The sequence below is a fragment of the Sciurus vulgaris genome (assembly GCF_902686455.1).
Source record: "Sciurus vulgaris genome assembly, chromosome: 6".
Lineage (NCBI taxonomy): Eukaryota > Metazoa > Chordata > Mammalia > Rodentia > Sciuridae > Sciurus > Sciurus vulgaris.
This window is the reverse complement of record NC_136466.1, coordinates 71,339,014-71,355,697: the sequence shown is the minus strand read 5'-3', so window position 1 is coordinate 71,355,697 and position 16,684 is coordinate 71,339,014.

Here is a 16,684-nt window from a genome sequence, read left to right as displayed (position 1 = left end):
AACATGTTCTACTTTAATGTATCCCTCAAATCCTCATAGTGACTTCCATAGAGGCATCCCTTTAATAGGCCAGTTTTCCATTGCCTTTCTTCCTGACCATATAACTAAGCCATTGTTCACCACCCATAAGTGAGTAAAAATCCAATGTAGGAACAAACTACATGCAGTTCAATCCACTAAACTAATTTGACTTAACAATTTTTTTTTTGGTACCAGGGATTGAACTTAACCACTGAGCCTCATCCCCAGTCCTTTTTTAAAATATATATTTTTTTAGTTGCAGATGGACACAATACCTTTATTTTACTCATTTATTTTCATGTGGTGCTGAGGCTCGAACCCAGTGCCTCTCACATTCGAGGCAAGCACTCTACCACTGAGCCATAGCCCCAGCCCCCCAGTCCTTTCTTTTTAAATTTAATTTTTTAAAATTTTAAATTTTTTATTCTTAAAAATAAGTATCTTTACAGGCTGATCTCAAACTGACAACCTCTGAATTCAGGATGAACATGCTAACCATCACACCATGGCAACTCTCCTTTTTAATATTTTATTTAGCAATAGGGTCTCACTGAGCTCCTTAAAGCCTCACTAAGTTGCTGAAGCTGGCTTTGAACTTGTGATCCTGCTGCCTCAGCCTTCGAAGATGCTGGGATTACAGGCATACACCACTGCATCTGGCTGTTTTGACCTTTTAAAATTAGTGGTAGCCTCCCAAATATGATGTTGTATGTCCACCTTGGAACTTCTATTATAAACCAAGAAACTCTTTGCTGGTCAATAGAGAGCTGTTCACTGTTCAGATGGTGAAGGAATCTGGAAGCCTCCAAGTTGGTTCTCAAGTCATTTTTAGAGGGGAAAAAAAGTCTATTTTCTTGGAAATATGGTGAGTATAGTATCTCCTTGCAGTCTTCCAGTAGCGTATTCCTGCACAATCCAATTTCATGTGTTATGCCTTTAACTCTTACTACATACTGTTTTTTCCCCATTCCCTTGCCAGTCAGTCTAGTGTTCTTTGTTGTTTCAGCACGTGACTCTTCCTTATGAAATGGCTCCAAAGCTAGTGGCTGTACCTCAGGTCATCCAGAATCTAAACAGCCCATGTTCTTTCCCACTCATTCCTTTAGTAGAAACCTGAGAATAGAGATGGTCTAGCCAGAATATCATCTTGATTTTCTTTCACTGTCATGTTAGCTATAACATGAGTAACAATAACAAAGGGATTGTATATTTAGCTTTTATCTTGTTAGTTTAGTTTATATTTTTCTTATGCATCCAGTTACCCAATTCCCCATGAGTTAGATTAGTCATCTCTAAATTCCATTGGTAACTTTTGCCTCTAGAATTTGTTCACAGTACTGCTGCTGTTGCATATGATTGGTAACCATGTGGTTATCCACCCAGGAATCAAAGTTTCTCATTCTCCTCTTTCATTCATTTCTCTTCACAAACTGCATACAATAATCCTCCACCCCCACTCTGATACACAGTTGTCCTGTCCAAGATTCAGATACCCAAGGTCAACTGTGACTAGGAAATAGTAAATGGAAAATTCCCGAAATAAGCAATTCATAGATTTAAAATTGCGCATTGTTCTGGGTAGAGTGATGAAATCTAGTACCACCTCATTCTCTCCTATTCAGGATGTGAATCATTCCTTTGTTTGGCATATTCATTCTTGTGAAAACTACTGCCTGTTAGTCAGTAGCCATCTTGGTTATCAGATCTAAAGTCATGTATCATGATGGTTGTGTTTATTACATTATAATCATTCTATTATGTTTTTTTAAATTGTAGATGGACGCTTTTATTTTATTTATTTATTTTTGTGTGCTGAGGATTGAACCCAGTGCCTCACACATTATAGCAAGCACTCTATCACAGAGCTACAACCCCAGCCACCATTCTATTTGATTATTAATTATTGTTGTTAATCTCTTACTATCCCTAGTTTATAAATTAAATTTTATCATAGGTATGTAGAGGAAAAAATACTATCATCAATAGGGTTCAGTACTATCTGCCATTTCAGGCACCTACTGGAGATCTTGGAAAATATGCCCCAAAGATGAGGGGGTGTTGCTGTGCACAGTGGCACATACCTGTAATCCTAGTGACATGGGATGCTGAGGTAGGAGGATCCTAAATTCTAGGTCAGCCTCAGCAACTTAGTGAGACCCTGTCTCAAAATGAAAAATGAAAAGGGCCAGGGATATAGCTCACTGGTAAAGCACTCCAGGACCCCCCCCCCAAAAAATATATATGTATATATATATATATATATATATATGTGTGTGTGTGTGTGTGTGTGTATATAAGGAAGAACTACTTAATGTATTTCAATGAATCAGGTTGTTCAAGAAAATTCCACTTCTTCTATATAAGACTGGTCTTACTTCAAGTCAGTTACAATCTTGAGGGGTCTCAGGACACCTTTACTTCTGATCAGCAGGTACAAATTTGGAAGTTCCTACAACCTCCTTAAGTCAATAATTTACTAAAATAATTCTCAAAACTTAACAAGGTACTGTATTTACTATTACAGTTGTATAGGAAAGGATACAACCAGAGGTAAAAATGTACCTCCTAGAGACCGGGGACAATTGCTGGCCAGATTCTTTGTTATAAATGAATGGATTTCACTTGATGAACATTTGGGTTGACTTCACCTTTTGACCATTATGAATAATGCTGCTGTAAGCTTTGTGTAAAAGTTTTTGCATTGATGAATGTTTTCATTTCTCTTAGACTTAGGAAAGAAATTTCTGGGTCATATGGTAACCATCTGTTCAACTTTTTCTCTTTTCAAAAGAAGACATTGTTTTTTGGAAGGAAACCAAGGAGTTACTACAAATTAGATTCAGATGTGAAAAGTAAGTAGGACAATGAAAGAATTGTTTTTCATCTTGGGACAGCCCCAAAACAGTATACATAACAAGATTGTCTTCTCTAGATATTATTAACTCTCATAATTTATAAAAATTAAATTTTTTTTTTAGCTGATGGCACACACGTGTAATTCCAGCAGCTCCAGAGGCTGAGAAAGGGGGATCACTGGTTCAAAACCAGCCTCAGCAATTTAGCAAGGCCCTAAGGAACTCAGTGAGACCCTGTCTCTAAATAAAATACAAAAAAGGGCTGGGGATGTGGCTCAGTGGTTAAATGCTCTTGGGTTCAGTCCCCAGTATCCCCTGACCCATAATAAAATTTTTGTGCTTATAAGGACAAGTGTGAATGTGCTTCTAAGGTGAATTTTTGTCATGACAGATAAAAACTAATTTTTGGTCTTTGAAAAAGTTGGAGTTTTTGAAATACAACAAATCTTTATTAAACCAGGGTACTTACAGAACAAGTTAATACTTGGTTTTGTTCAATAAAGGGAAAGAAGCACGTTTTCAAAATTCTTATGGCTGTGCATGGTGGCACATACCTGTTATCCCAGTGACTTGGGATGCTGAGACAGGAGGATAGCAAGTTCAAAGTCAGCCTCCGCAATTTAGCAAGGCCCTAGCAACTTAGCAAGACCCTGTCTCAAAATAAAAAATAAAAAAGGCTGGGGATGTGGTTCAGTGGTTAAGCATCCCTGGGTTCAATCTCTGGTACCAAAAAAAAAAAAAAATCCTTATTTATTATAGTTTATTAGTATACTTTACTGTCCTAAAAATTATGTCATCTTAAATGATTTAGCATCTTGAAATTTCTTACTATTGTCATTCTTCCATAAATACTCAAGTCGATACTAGAATCTGAACTGACCATACATTGACATTAAGCATTCATGAAAAACTGCTTTGTTGATTAAAATCTGACCAGAGTTCTAAATAGTCACTTTCCTCTTACTGCCAAAAATGGATTGCAATAAAATCCCTCAAAAGTTTGGATGGCTGCCTATTTAAAAAGTAAATGTTTAAAACAACAGATTTTTTTTTTTTTTGCAAGTGCTGGGGATTGAACCCAGGGCCTTGAGCTTGACTCTATGAACTGAGCTATATCCCCAGTCGATATTAACATATTGACTATTCAGTCTTGTCTTTTTTTTTCTTACTGCAGTATTCTTTACATGCTTATTGGTTATTTTGTTTGTTGATATTTTTATATTTCTAGAACTTGGCATCATCCTAGTAGGACCAAAATAAAACTTCACTGAAAGGGCCTAAAGAGTTTATTACAGACTTTTCTGTCAGGAATAGTGGTGGCATGCCTATAATCCCAGTGATTTGGGAGGCTGAGGCAGGAGGATCATAATTTCAAGGGCAGCCTCGGCAATATAGTGAGACCCTCAGAAACTTAGTGATACCTCCTCTCAGAATAAATAATAAAAAGGACTAAGGCTGTAGAGCAGCCCTGCATTCAATCCCCAATACAAAAAAAAAAAAGAGAGAGAGAGAGAGAGAGACTCTCCCTTAACCACCCTCTTAACATCAGTTAGTATCTCTGAATTTTTAATCTCAGATATCGATTATGGTCATGTGTGTGCATGTGTTATGTGATATATATAATATATTATATATATGCACATATATATAACATATAAAGTGGTTGCAAACAAGGATTGAAAATGCCAGCACTAAAGTCTGCTTGTTTGTGACCTCTGAACTAAGAGATATGCTAGTGTCACTCAGTTCCATCACTAAGAGCTCTATGGCCTTGGGCAAGTTGCTTAACTTTCTATTTGTTTTTGTTTTTCCCTATGTCTTTAAAATGGGAATGGTGGTGATGATAATGCTACCTTCTATATAAGGGTGATATAAAGCAGTGTTTCTCAGAGTGTGTTCCCTGGGCCAGGAACGAAGCATCTCCTAGGAATGGGATTAAAAGTAAATTTAAGACCTTACCCTTATCTTATTGAAAGGAGCAGACTTGTATGTCTGACGAATAAGTGGCAAGCCCCTAGTGGACCGCAAGCCAAAAAGACATAAGTGTCACGAGAGCGCTGCACCAGGGAGATAAGACACCATCTGGACCAGAATTGGAAACAAGCCAAGAAAAAGGATATATAAACGCACCCCTCAGACAGCTCCTGGGCTCAGCCCAGATCTCCTGACTAATCCGCGTCAGCCAGGTTCGCGAGCCCCACCGATCATCCGTCTACACTGCCGAGACTCCGCTGCTCTGACGGCTTCAGGACCAGCGGGGCCTGCCTGTCCTTGATCCTCGGACCATGGAGGAGAAAGTTCCGAGACCAGCCGTCACCTTCTCTCCGACTAAGATACGTGGGAACCCACAAGACAGAGAAGACTTTGGACTATTTAATTGAGGTGTGTTTATTTGCCATACGATTTACTTGAAGTGTGATATTAGGAATATTAAGGTTTGTGTTATCCCGAGTATATCAAATAAAGCCAACTTGTTTGGAAACAAATCCTAGTCACTCGCCTCTCTGCTGCTCGCGACACTTATTGAATCAGAAACCCTCATTTCTGTTTTTTAAGACTTCCATGTAATTCTCAGGGAGCCTCAATTTTGAGAGACATGGTTAAGAGTAAGTGAATTTATTATAAGCATAAAACAGTGCAAGGCACATAGTAAGCAGTACATCAATGAATATTTTAAAAACAAGTGCAAGAGAATATTGCCAAGATACAGAGAATTTTCTTTTTCTGGTGCTGGGAATTAGAACTCAGGGCCTCTTGCCTGTGAGGCAAGCACTCTACCAACTGAGCTATATCCCCAGCCCCAGAGGATTTAATTTGGGCAAAAAGAAGTTGCTCATGCTGTTTCTCCTAGAAATAAATCCTGCTTGAGTCCTCCTCCATAGGCATTAACAAGGCCTTCCAAATCCCTCAGCAGCAGATCCTGCCTTCCTTTCCTGCTGTTTTAATTCTCTGTGTGCCTCTTGATTCTTTTCTCACACGTTCAAGACTTTGCCCATTCTGTTCCCTCTGTACAAAAATATCACTGACTCCTTTTCTCCCTTTTTAAAAAGAACCCCCTTTCTCTCACTTCCTACACTTGTAATCTCTGAATTTTCACCTTTCAAAACCCAGTTGCAATTTCAGTGTCACCTTCTCCGTGATGACTCAATATTCACCCAGAGTTGGCTATTTCCAGGATTCAACACCTTCCTACACATCCCATTTATAGCACTTAAAGAGGTTTGTAACTCTTTACAGTTTCATATTCTTCCTTTGGGTTTTTAAAAATCGTGGTGAAATGTACACTACATGTAATTAACCCCTTTAAAGTGCATCATTCAGAGGCGTTCGGTGTCTTCACACTGTTGTGCAACCATTACTTCCCTCTGATTTCAAAACTTTTTCATCACCCTGAAAACATACTCCAGATCCATTAAGTAATCATTTCTACTTCCCCTTCTCCCTCCTTTGGGCAACCACTATCGACTTCCTGTCTCTATAAATTTGCCTATTCTGGATATATTATATGAAAGAAATCAAACAATTTCTTCAGCTTCTGGATTATTTCACTTAGCATAAATATTTTTTCGCCCCTTCCCATAAATGATTTATTACTTTCCAAAGAAAATAAAATAACATAGATTTGGTCCTAGAGATCTGTTACACTGAATAGAGCTAGTTTTTTCTTCCTCATCCTAGGGCCTTCAGATCATGACTGCAAAGCTGATTATCACCGTCTGATATGATTAAAGGTGGCTAATTTATAAAGTGCTAAACTGATTATGGCAGGCTCCAGCTTCAACTCTTTCAGTTGCCCTGCATTGTCCTCAGGCAAGTTCAAATTCATTAGCAGGATTCTGCATGATTCAGCTCTTCCTCCCTCTTCAACTCATCTTAGGTCCTCCCAAGGGCCCTATTGAGTGACTGCTGTTTTCACCTCTTACACTTTTGCATGGACTGTAACTCAGCCTGAATCAACCATCCTGTTTCCCCATCCCTTGTCACTCACTTTTTTCCCCACATTTTTTATTGGTGCACAATAGTTGTACATATTGATGGGATTTGCTGTTACACATTCAAACAGGCACACAATATAACAATATAATTTGACCAATATCACTTCCCAGTACTTTCCTCCTCCCTCCCTGCCTCAGCATAAACATTTGAGGTCCATCCAAGTGATGGCATAAATCAACACTTTGTTACATTTTTGACCAATAATATTCCACCATATGTATCTACCGCAGTTTATTTATCCATCATTCATCGATGGACATTTGTGTTGTTTTCACCTTTTGGTTGTTATGAATAATGCTTGTATAAATATGTATGTGCTAGTTTCTGTGTGGATATATATTTTTATTCCTTTTGTTTTTAATAACAAAAAATGAAACTGATTGATGTGTTTAACTTTTTGAGGATTGCCAAATTGTTTCCAGAATGACTGTATCATTTTGCATTCCCACCAGCAAAGCATGAGGCTTCCTATTTCTCCACATTCTTACCAACGTTAGTTATTTTCTTTTCTTAAAAACTTATTATAGCTAGGAGAGTATGATGTGTTATCTCATTGTGTTTTTGATTTGTATTTCCTTAATGACCAATGATGTTAAACATCTTTTCTTTGGGTTTTGTCCATTTTTATAGTTTCTTGGAGAATCATACATTCAAGTTGTTTTTTTTTTTCCATTTGAAAAATTGGATTGTCTTTCGTTGTTGAGTTGTAAGAGCTCTTTATATGTATTTATGCTTATGTCTTATCAGACTTATGGTTTTCCTAATTTTCTCTTATTCTATAAATTGTCTTTTCACTTTCTCAATAGTGTGTCATTTAATGTACCAAAGTTTTTAGTTTTTATGAACTCCAGTTTATCTATTTTTTGTTGTTCATGTCTTTGGTGTTATATCTAACAGCACATTGCCAAATCATAGGTCATGAAGGTAAATCCATGTGTTTTCCTAATAATTTTTGAGTTAATTTTGTTATATGGAGAGAGGTAGGAGTTTATCAATCTTTTGCATGTCATTAGCTACCTGTCCAACACTATTTGCTGTTTCTTTTTCCATTAAATGATCTTGACACTCCCATTAAAAATCAGTTGATGAGCCAGGTGTGAGATTACATGTCTGTAATCTCAGCAATTTAGGAGGCCAAGGCAGGAGGATCACGACTTCAAAGACAGCCTCAGTGAATAAGCAAGGCCCTAAGTAAATTAGCAAGACCCTGTCTCAAAAAAAATTTTTTTTTTAAAAAACTGGGGATGTGACTCAGTGGTTAAGCACCACTGGGTTCAGTTCCCAGTACCCCGCCAAAAAATCAGTTGACTGTAGATGTTTAGGTTGTTTTTACTCAATTCTACTCAATCCTTCTGCATGTTTATCCCTATGCCCACCCCACACTGTTTAATAGTTTTTTTCCTTTTTTTTTTTTTTTGGCTTAGTGGGGGACTAGAGATTGAACTAAGGGGTTCTTTATCACTGAGCTACATCCCTAATAGTTTTCTTTTTTTTAAATTTTGAGACCTCACCAAATTGCTGAGACTCTCATTAAATTGCTGAGGTTGGTCTGGAATTCACAATCGTCCTGCCTCAGCCGCCCAATTCACTGTTGGACTAAGTTTTGAAATCAGGAAGTATGAGCTTTCCAACTTCATTTTTCTTTTTTGATATCGTTTTGCCTATTCAGGACCCCTTGTGATTCCACATAAATTTGAGAATTGACTTCTCAGTAGCTGAAAAAAAGGCTCCTGGACTTTTGACAGGAATTTCATTGAATTGTACATTGCTTTGAGGAATAGTGCCATCCTAAAAATACCAGGTCTTCCAATCCATGAACAAGGAATGTCTTTCCATTTACGTAGGTCTCCTTTAATTTCTTTCAGCAATGTTTTCTAGTTTTTGTAAAAGTCCTTTATTTGCTTGGTGATTTTATTCTAAGGTATTTTAGTCTTTTGGATGCCATTGTAGATAAAATTGTTTTATTGATTTATCAATTTTTTTTCTGGATTTTATATTACTGTTGCATCAAAAACACACTAATTTTTGTGTATTGTTCTTGTAACCTGAGACTGATTAATTCATTTAATATCTCTATTAGGGTTTAAAAAAATTTTTTTTAGTTGTAGATGGACACAATACCTTTACTTTATTTATTTTTATTCGGTTCTGAGGATCGAACCCAGTGCCTCACACATGCTAGGCAAGCACTCTACCACTAAGCCACAATCGCAGTCCCTCTAATAGGGTTTTGAGTGTGTGAATTCTGTGGGATTTTCTATATATAGATTGTGTCATCTTTTTTTTTTTTTTTTCAAATCTGGATGCCTTTTATTTCTTTTTATTGCCTAATTGCTCTGGTTAAGACTTCCAGTAAAGTAGTAATAGGAGTGCTAAACATGGCACCTTTGATTTCTTCTAATCTTAGAGGGAAAACTTTCATTCTTTCACCATTCAGTCATGTTAGATATGCGTTTTCATAAGTGCCCTTTATCATGTTAAGGAAATTCCTTTCTATTCCAATTTTGTTGAGTGTTTTTATTGTGAAAAGATGTCAAATTTTGTCAAATTGTTTTTCTCCCTCTATTGAGATAATCATGTGTTTTTTCCCCTTTGTTCTATTGATGTGGTATATTACATTGATTGCTTGTATTATTATTATTATTATTATTATTATTATTATTATTATTATTATTATTATTTGGTACTAGGGCTTGAACCCAGGGGCACTTTAGCACTCAGCTACATTTCCAATCCTTTTTATTTTTATTTTGAGACAAGGTCTCGCTAAGTTGCTAAAGTCCTCTCTAAAGTCACTAAGACTGGCCTCAAACTTGCAATCCTCCTGCCTCAGCCTCCCAAGTTGCTGGAATTGTAGGTATGTTTCACTGTGTGCCCAGCTTGCCTATTTTTAACCAAACTTTCATTTCTGGGATAAATCCAACTTGATCATGGTGTATAAATTCTTTTAATGTGCTTTTGGATTCAGTTTGCTAGTATTTGTTAAGAAACTTTGCATTCATGTGTATAATAATCTGTAGTTTTCTTTACTTGTGGTGTGTTTTCCTGTCATTGGTATCAAAGTAAAGCTGGCCCACAGAACATGTTGAGAAATGTTTCCTCTTCTGTTTTTTGAAAGAGTTTTAGTTGGATTGGTGTTAATTTCTATTTAATATTTGGAAGAATTCACCAGTAAGGTTGTCTGGTTCTGAACTTTTCTCTATTGTGAAATTTTTAGTTAGTGATTTAATTTCTTATTATGGATATGTTGAGATTTTCTATTTTTTGAAGCAGTTTTGAAAATATATGTGTTCTAGGAACTTGTCCATTTTATCTACATTATCTAGTTTGTTGGTATACAATGTTCAAAGTATTTCTTTCAATACTTTTAATTACTGTAAGGTCCCTTTTAATTACTGTAAGGATTTTAGTTAAAATCCTTTTAATTACCGATTTTGGTTATTTGCTTAATTGATTCCTTCTTTTCTTTCTTTTGTCTAAATCTGCCTAAACGTCTGTCAATTTTGTTGACCTTTTCAATGAAGCATTGTTTGGTTTCTTTCTATTCCTTGTATCATTTATCTCTGTTCTATTTCTTATTATTTTCTTGCTTCTTCTGGCTTTGGGCTCAGTTTGCTCTTCTTTTTCTAGTTCCTTAAAGTATAAAGTTATTTTTTTGAGAATTTTTATCTTACTTTTTATTATGGTAAACTATATACTATAAATGTTGCCATTTTCACCATGTTCAAGTGTATAGCAAAGTGGCCTTGCTATCCTTCACATGTTGTGCAATCGTCGTCACCATGTTTTTCATCACTGCAAACAAAACTCTGCACTCATTTAGCAATAATTCTGGCATCTGCCCTCCCTTTAGACTCTGGTAACCTTTAATTTATTTAAGACTCTGGAAACCTTTAATTTATTTTACCTTTAATTTATTTAATATAATTGGAATCATATCATATCTGTTCTTTCGTGTTTGGCATATTTCATTTTGCATAATGTTTTCAAGGTTTATATATGTAGCATGTAAAGTACTTCATTACTTTCAATGACTGCATAACATTCCTCTGTATGTGTATACCAATTTTTTGCACATACATTAAACTTTTGACGGACTTTTTGGACATTCACCTTTTGGCTATTGTGAATAGTGTGGATGTAAACATTTTGGTACAAAATCTTGTTTGAATACTCCTTTGCAATTATTTTGGGTATATAGATAGGAGTAGTATTGTTGGATCATATGATAATTAACTATGTTTAGCTTATTGATGAACCACTATGTAGATTCATTTCTATATTTTAAAAGTTTTATAATTTCAGGCTCTTATATTTAGGTCATCAGTATATTTTAACTTAATTTTTTATATGATCTGAAGTAAAGGTCCAGCTTCACACATCTGTATATGTGTCACCAGGCTATTAGTTGAAGAAAACTAAAGTTTCTAATGTTTCTTCACTTAATGTTCTTGACACCCTTGTCAAAATCAGTTGTGCAATGAGGTTTATTTCTGAATTCTGGCTTCTATTACTGTAATCCCACTGGTGGCACATTCCTGTAATCCCAGTGACTCTGGAGGCTGAGGCAGGAGGATGGTAAATTCTGAGGCCAGCCTTTGCAACTCAGTGAGAGCCTCCATAACTTAGGGAGACCCTGTGTCAAAATAAAAAAATAAAAATGGCTGCTGATGTGACTCAGTGGTAAAGTGCTCCTGGGTTCAATCCTGGTATTAAAAAAAGAAAAAAGGAAAAGAAATCAGCTGCTTAGGTTCATACAAGAATTTCACTGAATTTATAGATAAATTAGGGGAGAATTGACAGATTAACAATATTAAGATCCATGGTTTGTTATTCATTTTCTCAGATCTTCAATTCCTTTCAACAGAAGTTTGTAATTCTAAGAGTACAAGTTCAGCTCTTATTTGGTGTTTTAGTCAGCTTTCTCACTGCTGTGACTAAAAAATCTGACCAGAACAATTTTAGGGAAGAAAAGTTTATTTGAGGGCTCACGGTTTCAGAGATCTCCGTTTAGAGAAGGTCGGCTCCATTCTTTAAGGTTCCAGGTGAGGCAGAACCTCATGGCAGAAGAGTATGACAGAAGGAAGCAGCTCACATGGTGATCAGAAAGCAGAGAGAAAGGTCTTCACTTCTCAGATACAAATATATAGCTTGAAGTCATGCTCCCAACTCCCACCTCCTCCAGTCACACCCTACCACTTCAGTTACCACTCAGTTAATCCCTATTAGGGATTAATTCACTGACTGGGTTAAGACTCTTACAATCCCATCATTTCTCCTCTGAACCTTCTTGCATTGTCTCACACGTGAGTTTTTGGGGGACACTTCACATTCAAACCATAACATTTGGCCATATTTATTCCTATGTATTTTATCCCTTTTGCTGCGACTGTAATGGAATTTTAAAAAATTTAATTTTCAGAAGAGTCATCACAAGAGTACTGATATACAATAGATTTTTGTATATTGAACTTGTATCTTGCAAACTTGCTGAACTTGTTGAACTAATATATTTTAGTGAATCCTTAGAATTTTAATATATATCACCATATCATGTGTAAATTCAAACTATTTTACTTCCAGTTTTTTTTATATCTTTATGCCACTTATTTCTTTTTCTTGCTTAATTTTCATCTGAATCCCTAGTTAATTTTGAATAGAGGTGGCAAAAACATACATCCTTGTTTTGGTGCTGACCTTAGGTAAAAAACATCTAGTCTTTCATTGTTAAGTGTATTCTCAGTGGATATTTTTTTACAGATGTCCTTTATCTTGCAAGGGAGTTTCATGCTTTCCTTTCGTTGAGTGTTTTTTTCATAAAAGGTGTTGAATTTTGTCAAATGCTTCTTCTGCACCTATTTAGATAAATCATGTCACTTTCATTTGTTATTGTTTCGATGTGGTGCATTATATTGATTTTCAGATGTTAGCTAATTTTTCTTTCCTGGGATAAATCCCAATTTATCATGATGTGTAACTGTTTTTATAAGTTGCTGGATTTTGTTTCCTTTTATTTGTTGAGGATTCCTGTGTCCATATTTATAGGGATATAGCTCCATAATTTTTTTCCTTATGATGTATTTATCAAGTACTTTTTCTTAAACATGATTATGATATCACACTTATTATACACATTACCTTTAAAAATTAACAATTTAAAAATACAGGGCTGGGGTTGTGGCTCAGTGGTAGAGCGCTTGCCTAGCATGTGTACGGCACTGGGCTTGGTTCTCAGCACCACATATAAAAATAAATAAAATGAAGGTGTGTCAGCAACTAAAAAAAATATTTTAAAAAATATTCACAAAGATTCAAGTCGGTGTTCAAATCTTCTCCACTGCATATGATTTTTTAAAGTGACCTCCGATAAGCTGAAGAATGATGGGACTCTGATCATTGGAAAAAGTGAGGGGAGGGTTTGTGTTGGACAAGAGAAGTCTGGAAAAGAAAGAGCAAAAAAAATTTTTTTTGAAAGCAAAAACTTTCTGTAATCAAGGAAAAGAACTTGTATATGTTTGATTTCAGATAACAAGCAGAAACAAAAAAGGAAGATACAGGGAAACAGATTTTGACTCAAAAAAGGAAGTCCACATTTTACCCTTTCAGCATAAAATCCATCACACCACACCAAACATCTGACCACAAAGTGCCTAAGTGGAAAAGGGGACCTTGCTTCTCTCAGTTCGTCTTCCTGTCCTTGCTTCATCTCCTTCTTTCTGTAGGGTACATTATTCAGCATGATTTTATCATTTTAAATTATGCAATATTTGGGCCTCACTGGGGATGCTCTGTGCCCCCATCCTGATATTGGATGAATGAATCCTGTTACTGCACTACTCGACGCTGTCGGGGGAAAAAAAAATGTATAACATACCTTGAGATTGGAACCATGACACATCGTTTCTATTCTCCAAACCCATTGAGGGAAAACCTTTTTGTGTGACCCTGGTGTAGTAACATGCTTTTCAGTATTTTTTCTTTCTCCTTGTGGCAGCAGTGCCCAACCCTAACTCCACTCCTCTTATTTAATTAATCATTCAATAAAGATTGATGGAATACCTGCCATGATTTATGGAAGCACTACTTTGTGAACTGAAGACAAGTGACACAATCCCTGATCTCATGGAGATTTGTTTTCCACAGTGGTACCAATTTACATTCCCACGTGTGCCCACGGATTTTAATGTCTCTATATCTTTGCCAAAGTTTATTGTTTTTTTTTTTTCAATAGTAGTCATTAATAAGTGTAAGGTGGTATCTTCTTGTAGGTTTTTTGTTTTCATCTTTGTTTTTATGATATGTGATCTTGTTATGTTGCCCATGCTGGAGTACAATGGCTTTTCACAGGTGTTATCCCACTACTGATACTTAGTAGAGTCCTGATTGGTGTAGTGTACCACAGTCCCAAACTCCTGGACCCAATCTATCCTCCTGTCTCAGCCTCAATACAGTTTTGATTGGCATTTTCTTAATGATTAGTGATGTCAAGCATCTTTTTATGTGCTTATTTGGAACATACATATTTCCTTTGGAGAAATGTCTCTTCAAGTCTTTTGCCCATTTTTGAAACGGGTTATTTGTTTTTCTGTTGTTGAGTTTTAGGAGCTCTTTCTTTATTCTGGGCATGAATCCCTTATCAGATGTATGATTCACAAATATGTTTTCTCATTCTATATGTTGCCTTTTTACTCTGTTGGTGGTGTCTTTTGATGCACAAATTTTTAAGTTTTTCTTGAAATCCGGTTTGCCTATTTTTTCTTTTATTTGCTGTGCCTTTGGTGCAGGAAATCACTGCCAAATCTAACACCATAAAGTTTTTGCCCCATATTTATTCTAAGAGTTTGATGCTTTAGAGCTTACATTTAGGTTTTTAATAATTTTGAGCTAGTTTGGGTATTCATTCTTATTATGGTTTGGATATGAGTTATCCCCCCAAAGCTCATGTGATTGACACTGCAGGAATGTTCTGAGGCAAATGATTAGATTAGGAGAGCTATAACCTAATAGTGGATTAATTCATTTGGTGGATTAATAATTTGAAAGAACTACTTACTGAGTGGTAACTGTAGCAGGTAGGATGTGGCTAGATGATGTAGGTCACTGGGGGCATGCCTTTGTCCCTGCACTTTGATCTCTCTCTGCTTCTTGGTTGCTATGAGTTAAAGTGTCATTCCTCCACCACACCCTTCTGCCATGATTTTCTGCCTCATCTCAGGCCCAGAGCAGTAGACCATAGACTGAACCTCTGAAACCATGAACCCCAAATGAACTTTTCCTCTTCCAAGTTGTTCTTGTCAGGTAACTTGGTCACAGTACAAAAACTGACAAACACAATTGTTTTGTACATGGGTATTCAATATCCTCAGCACCATTTGGTGAAAGAACTGTCTTTTCTTCATTAAATAATCTCGATGCCCTTGTCAAAAATTATTTGATTATAGATGCAGTTTATTTCTGGAATTTATTCCATTGTCTAGATGTCTGTCCTTATGACAGTACCATAGATTTGTGGTAATTTTTGAAATCTGAAAGTGTAAGTCCTCCAGCTTTGTTATTCTTTTTCCATATTGTCTTGCATGAGGCTCTGAGTTTGATCACAAGCAGTGCAAAAAAGGGGAGGCACTATAGTTTGCTGATTTTAGGTTCTTTGGGTATAAACCGAGGAGTGGGATAACTGGGTCAAAAGGTGGGTCCATTCCAAGTTTTCTTAGGATTCTCCATATGGCTTTCCAGAGTGGCTGCACCAATTTGCAACTCCACCAGCAACGTAAAAGTGTGCCTGCATTTGCAAATAAATGGATGGAATTGGAGAATATCATGCTAAGTGAAATAAATCAAGCCCAAAAAACCAAAGGCTGAATGTTTTCTTTGATAAGTGGAGGATGATATATAATGGGGGTGGGGGTGGGGAATGAGAGAATAATGGGGGAACTTTAGAATATGTGGAAGAAAATGAGAGGGAGGGGGGTATGAAAAAGGGTGGAATAAGACAGACATCATTGCCCTATGTACATGTATGATTACACGAATGATATGAATCTGCATTGTGTACAGCCATAGAAACTAAATTATGTACCCCATTTGTGTACAATGAATCAAAATGCAGTCTGTAAAAAATTAAAAACTAAATAAAAAAAGGGGGGGCACTGGAGTGTAGCTCGTGGTGGGATGTTTGCCTAGTGTGTGCAAGGATCTGGGTTCAATCTCCAGCAAAACACACACACACACACACACACACACACACACACACTTTTCTTGGCCTTTGTACTTCTTGTAATGCAGTAATAACAAGGGCTGAAGATCATACTGATGGAAGCTGTCGATATTAATTCATTCAAGTGCCCATACTAAGCCCTGGAAATACAAGAGGAGTAAAGTAATAGCAACTTGTCTTGGACCATATTTTGAGGAGCATTCTTTTTTTATTTTTTTGTTTGTTTGTTTATTTATTTATTTATTTATTTATATGTGGTGCTGAGAATCAAACCCAGTGCCTCACATGTGCCAGGCAAGTGCTCTATCACTAAGCCAAAACCCCAGCCCTGTGTAGCATTCTTTTACAAGGCTTTACATGACCTGGTCCCTGCATTCTCTCTGACCTTATCTCTTACCCATCCCCAATTTTGATTATGTCACCGCAGCTACACTGGCATTCTTGCTGTTTCCTTTAACATCCCAAAGACCTCAGGATCTTTGCATTTTGAATTTTTTCTGCCTGAATGATATTCCCCATATTATCCTTAAGCTTCACTTCCAGTTCACCCAGATTTCTGTTTAAATATTCCTTATCAGAAAGGACTTCCCTGAAAATC